Raw genomic sequence first — 6,141 nt, 5'->3', positions numbered from 1 at the left:
AGCCGCCTGGCAGAACGGGGAGATTTCTGACATTCTGCAGCTGGAACCAGCCAAGCGCCCTGCGCACATCGGCCGCCCGGCAGCCCCGAGGCTCACCACCACCGTCTCCGGAAGCACCAACGGCCTCCCGGAGAAGCCGGACGTGGCTCCAGGGAAGCCCCCGGGGGCTGCAGGGGGCAAGAAACGCCCCCAAAGGGCCACCTGCAAGTTCGGACATGATCTGTCTCTGACTTCCAGGGGGCATCTAGGAGGGCGGGGAGGCCGTTTCTGCCCCCCCCCCCGGCTTCAGGAAAGTGTTTGGGGAGAGGAAGACCGTCCGTTTTTCTGTGTGTGTGTGTGTGTGTGTGTGTGTGTCTGTGTGTGTGTGTGTGTGTGTGTGACATGCGCATGCGCAGTTGGTTAGGGAATTGAGTGGACACGTGGGGGACCAATGGGAATTCTCCCTTCTGCAGCGTCATCGGTCTTCGGGCAGAGTTTTCCTTGATTTCACCAATCAGAAATCAGAGTTCAGAAAGGGGGGAAGGGGGATATTTCCAGTCACATTTAAAGATATTAAAAAACACTGCGCTGCACTTTGAAACTTGTGCGCGGTGTTTCTTTGTTACCTGCGCGGCCGCTCACGCGCGCAGCTTAGAGGGAACGCTGGCTCTGAGGGCAGCTGGCAGTGCAGAAACACCCAGTCTTCCTGCTTTCCTTTCAAGTGTGTGCCATGCCTTTCCTTCAGCCGCCAGCCCATCACCCTCTTTTCATGTAGGGCCTGGCAGTTTCCTCCTGCAACTTTCTCCTGTCTGGATGATGCAACCCCCAGCTAATCCCCCAGGGTCAGAGGCTTTGATTTTTGAATCTCTCATTCCCTGCAGTTGGACTGGAAGACCTCCGAAGTCCCTTCTTCCTCCTCCGTTATTCTGTGTGAAGGTGGGCATCCATGGGTCCTGGTTGTGTGTTGTGACGGCCTCCGATGAAGAGTGGTAAAGGAAGAACCAGGGGTGCGTTTGGGGGGAATTGTCCACCCCCCTGAATGAATCCAATCCAGGAGAAAGGGATGGAGGACGAGTGCATTACAAGAGAGTAAGGAAAAAGTAATGGTGACATCTGGAGAGCTAAGAATGAGAGGCTGCCTGATGGGTGGAATCAGAAGCAGCTCTGACCTTTTCAAACAATTCGGTTCATTTATTTTAATCCCACCTTTATTATTTTACAAGTAACTGAAGGCAGCAAGCACTCCTTCCTATTTTATTTTCCTCAGAAAAACAACCCTGTGAGGTGGACCGGCCTGAGAGAAAGGGCCCAGCTGGCTTTCATGCCATAAGTGGGATTAGAACTCACCTCTCCTGGTGATCAGCCGAATGTCACCCAGCCGGCTTTCACGGCCAAGGCAGGACTAGAACTCACCTGGTGCCATCGCCACTGCACCTTGTTCTTATGGCAAGGAATGAGGATCGGCCTGCTTGGTTCTGGTAATAAGAGAAGGTGGAGAGAAGACTATTTTGTGATAGACCCACAAAGGGATCGTGGGGGAAACCAGGCATGGAAGGAAAGGAGAGAAATCTGAATCACTGCAGGGAGAAAAAGCAGGAGTTTGAAATTAAAATGTATTATAATACATTGACAGTTGGAACAATTCATCAGTGGAACAGAAGTTGTGAATGCCCCAACACTGGAAGTCTTTAAGAAGATGTTGGATAGCCATTTGTCTGAAAAGGTTTCCTGTCTAGGCAGGGGGTTGGACTAGAAGACCTCCAAGGTCCCTTCCAAGTCTGCTCTTGTATTGTATTGTATAAATTAATTATTTTAGTTCTCACTGGAGTTTAATCCCAGCCAGTTCTCCCAACAGAGAACGGGTGGAAAGTGGCCCTTGGGAAGAAAAGGTGAGGGACTTGGAAACTGTTTGGGAGAGAAAGAAAAGAACAAGGTTGCAAAATGGATGAAAAACAAAATGTGGAACAGAGAATGAAGTGATAGACCGCATGGATAATAACAATGGCATATAATGGAATGAATAAGGCCAAAAAGGGAAATGGTCAATATATATCTTGTAGAAAGAGGGAAAAAGCTGCAGAGAATGGAGTGAAAAATGCAAAGAAGCAAAACAAAAAAAAACAGAGGGTGATTTTCCAAATTCAGTGGCTCCTCACCTCTTCCTTCATCCCCAGCTCCACCTTCGACAGGAGAGTCTTAATTAAAAGCCAAACTAACGGCTGGGGAAATGCCCTGATGCGGGAGAGAAACAGGTGCCCCTTTAAATCCCACCCCTTTCTAAAGCTCCAGATATTCCCCCGCAAAAGAAAAAATCCCGCCTGCATTTAAGGTGCATCTCATGGCTGGGAAAACCCTTCAGAACAACAGCAGCAGCAGCAGCAAAATAAATTTCTCTCTGCCTCCAGAGCAGCTGCTGAAACGCAACCAGCCGAATTCCTTTCATCCTTCATTGCAACTATTTAAAAAAGCAGAGACGGAAGCCGTACCTGGCAGCCGGCAGGGATGCAGATCCGGGCTGGTGGGGGGTGGGGGCACGAGACAGCGGGGGTGGCAACCGTCTCCCCAGGGCGAGAGGGAAGCCAGCCGGCTCTCGCCAGCCCTGCAAAGGAAACTCCCTCCGTTGTCCGAGGAGCCCATCCCTGTCCCCACCGTCTGCTAGTTACGCCGAGGGAACATCCCGGGGTTGCCATGGTGACGCTTTACCTCCAGCAGTGGTCCAGCCTCTGCCTCCCAGATCATTCCGGGCATCCCTCGGGCGGCTGGGCATCTCCTGGCTCCTGTCCAGATGTGGCGCCCAGCAGAAGGACAGAGAAGGGCTCTCCTCCTCCTCCTCCTCCTCCTCCTCCTCCTCCTCCTCCTCCTCCTCCTCCTTATGAGGGGCTCGTCCCCAGGAAGACACAGCAGGCGCCTCACTAATTCTTCACCCGCCTCACGCCACATGGGCTGGCTGCCAGATGTTCTTCCAGGCAGCGTCTCCCAGAGGAAACTCCAGCCCCCACCCTGCTGGGATGGGCATGATGGAAGGACCTCCTTCCCTGCTCCCCGCGAACAGGTGAGGGGGGGGCGGATTTTCTGTGTTTGATATGGGAGGAAATGTGCACACTTTGGGTCCCAAAATCAAATGAAGACCAATCAAGGAGAAGATTTGCAGCTCAGGGCAGAAAGGAGGGGACCCCACCCCAAAACAGACCATTTGCATCTGGAGGAGAGATCCTGGGACCCCCAAATCCTGTGTGCACAACCATCCTTCCAATTACCCATTTCGCCTCTTGGGAATACACTTTGTGGGCCTTTTAAAAATCAGTAACGTCCAAATAGGGATAAAAGGAGGGTAGCTGAAATCAGGGACCGACCAGCCATCCAGCTACACTGCAGAACCAAACAGGCCACGATCCGGCCAGGTTTCTTCTCTCAATCCCGGATAAAAGCATGTTAGTTTCCTGGCTAAGCAGACCAACGTTCCTTGAATTCCAGGCCCCTCGAGGACGCCACCACCAATGTTCCCTCTAATTTTTTTTCAGTGTGAGCGGAAAAGTATAGTGTTTGAGCTGCACAGTTTCATGCCTGAGCACCTAAGAGAGCAACAGTTTGAACTGCTGTCACGTCTGCTGGACATTTGCGCAACATTCCAAGCGTCAAGCGCCGATTGCGAGCGAGGTTTCAGCCTTAGGAATGCCAGGCATGAAAAGTGCCACTCAAACACTATACTTTTCCGCTCACACTGAAAAAAAAGGCTCTCTGCTCAGCTTTTAGATTGTTAGACAGGCTAGAGAGAGACATGGCACCAACAGCCAGGGTCCTGGCATTTTGCAGGCAACCTGTCCTCTCACATTCCTTTGGAATGCAACCCATCACATTTGAATTAGATTTTGCCAATTATCCTATTAAAAGATAACGCTATTATTCTAAAATATGACTAACTCAATATTAAAAACTGTAAATATGTAATGCTGATAAATAATAGCAGTAATTGTTATTTAGTATGATTAAAATCAGTATTGATATATCAATATAATATCTACCAAAATTGACAATAAACACTAAAATAACAATACAAATATATAATGTGGAATATAAATGTAATAAATATAATATATAAATGCAACATAAATGTAATAAAATAATTTATCATGAAACTCTCCCCCTTTAAAGTAGTACACGTAAGATCAATTAAATAGTCTAGCAAGTTTGGACAATATGCTATATGTTATGTTACTTAAGAATATATATACCTCAGAATCAGATACAACATCCACATCATTTCCAACTGAGTCAATAAAATCATATGCCATGCCAAAACTATTTTAAATAAAGATATGAAATTAATCAAGTATTGCATTTATTTTTCAAAATGAATGTACAATTTTTTTATTATTTAAGATTTGTACCCTATCTTTTCTAACTAACGTTAACTTTAAAAAGATGTTACATCAGACTACAATACAAGTAATTAAATGAAGACTAAAATAAGTGTTTTGGCATATTGAGCTTTTTATATTTCTTTCTTATATTGCTTCCTTAGTTGAGAACTTTCTCCTCAGCTTACTTACGCATTAACTGTTTGTTGCTTTTATGGTTTATTCATTCACTGCTCCATCTTCAGTTTTTTTCACAGGGGGCTTCCTTCCTTCCTTCCTTCCTTCCTTCCTTTCTTCCTTTCTTCCTTTCTTCCTTTCTTCCTTCCCTCCACTCCTTTGGCCACCAATTTTGATCCAATTCGCAATTCGTATACTTTTTCTACCACCATCTCATCAAGCGGAAACACACACACACACACACACACACACACACACACACACACACACATTCTTTGGGGGGGGTTGAATTACTCCGCCTCATAGCAAAGACGCGGTGCAAAGTCGGCGCAGCATGTGTTCGGCACCCGCTTATGCCGAACCAGGGGGTTGCATTGGAAAGCCGCCAGTCTTCTTGCTTCTTCTCCTTCTTTGCCGGTGAAGCCGGTAAAGCTCCCACTGGCGCCCCCGCCCTCCCCCTCCGCTCGGAGCACCTCAGCTGGGCTCTGGGTTACCCCTGCCGCCGCCTCCACCTCCGCCGCTTTCCTACTGGCTCATGGCTCCTCAAAAGCACGGCAGAGGAGGAAGGGGGAGGGATAACGCGGGGGCCAGCTCAGGTGCTCCGCGTGGAGGGAGAGGCACCACTGCCAGGGGCAGCTCATCAAAACAAGTCTGGGGAGGTCTTTTGCGGGCGGCCAGTTCTAGCCGCCTGCAAAGGACTTCCCCACGTATGCTTTGGTAGAAATCTCTGCCTGGCAGTTAGAAACTGCTGCGCGGGGGTTTCTTTCCATGTGCGCGGCCGCACAGCTGCGCACCTTAGGGGAACAGTGCACAATCTTCAATGTTGGTGGAGAAGAGAAGGAAGGACTGAGATGCTGAGTCCCTGGTTTTATGCCCTCCCTACAGCTACATCTTCAAGACTTGCAACGTGCCCTAGTGGCGGACAGGTGAACTGCGGCTACATCTCCAAGTCTTGCAACGCACCCTAGTGGCCAACAAGTACGCTGCGCCTGCATCTCCAAGTCTTGCAACGCACTCTAGTGGCTGACAAGTGTACGATGCCTACATCGCCAAGTTAAGCAATGCACCCTAGTGGCTGACAAGTGAACTGCGGCTACATGTAGAAGTCTTGCAACGCACCCTAGTGGCCCACAAGTGTACTGCGCCTATATCGCCAAGTTAAGCAACACACCCTAGTGGCCGACAAGTGAACTGCAGCTACATCTTCAAGTCCTGCTATGCACCCTAATGGCCAACAAGTATGCCGCGCATGCATCTTTAAGTCTTGCAATGCTCCCCAGTGGCCGACAAGTGAACTGCAGCTACATCTAGAAGTCTTGCAACGCACCCTAGTGGCCAACAAGTACACTGTGTCTGCATCTCCAAGTCTTGAAATGCACTCTAGTGGCCAACAGGTGAACTGCAGCTACATCTTCAAGTCTTGCAATGCACCTGCCACAGCCCCTTCACTTAATAACCAAGAAAGAAACCACTCAACTCCATGTTTCAGAATTAAGTGTACTTTTACTGATTATAAACGATGAGAAGTGAAGCAAAGCTGGATCTGAGTAAAAGAGCGCAAAAGCAATAGATATCAATACATGATTCATTCCCCTCCCCTTGATACCCCAGTCCACAGCCCAATCAT

The sequence above is a fragment of the Thamnophis elegans genome, chromosome 17, assembly GCF_009769535.1.
Source record: "Thamnophis elegans isolate rThaEle1 chromosome 17, rThaEle1.pri, whole genome shotgun sequence".
NCBI lineage: Eukaryota > Metazoa > Chordata > Lepidosauria > Squamata > Colubridae > Thamnophis > Thamnophis elegans.
The sequence above is the reverse complement of the archived record's forward strand: the minus strand, read 5'-3'. Positions refer to the sequence as shown.